Source organism: Stylophora pistillata, chromosome 14, assembly GCF_964205215.1.
Source record: "Stylophora pistillata chromosome 14, jaStyPist1.2, whole genome shotgun sequence".
NCBI lineage: Eukaryota > Metazoa > Cnidaria > Anthozoa > Scleractinia > Pocilloporidae > Stylophora > Stylophora pistillata.
In genome coordinates, this window is record NC_142532.1 from 18,711,212 (window position 1) to 18,711,505 (window position 294).

Sequence of the window (294 nt, forward strand, 5' to 3'; positions counted from 1 at the left end):
CAATTTTTATTTTTTGCGCATTTTAAGGTTCTTATGCAAGAACCTCTTATAACCGCGGGTGGAGCGGCCCTTGGCGTGTGGGAGTTTCTGGGGCGTGTCCAGTGTGTCAGCCAATCGGAGATAGTGGGTTAAAAATACTACTCGTCCTCAAACAAGGCATTATGCCCAGAGTACATTTGATAATACCGAAAAGCAAAAATAAATTTGCAGAAATCGTTCTCAGTGTATACAACACATTGTTTTTTGGAGGCTAGAATTTTACCGCGTTTAAACGGCATTATTGCGCATGCGTTA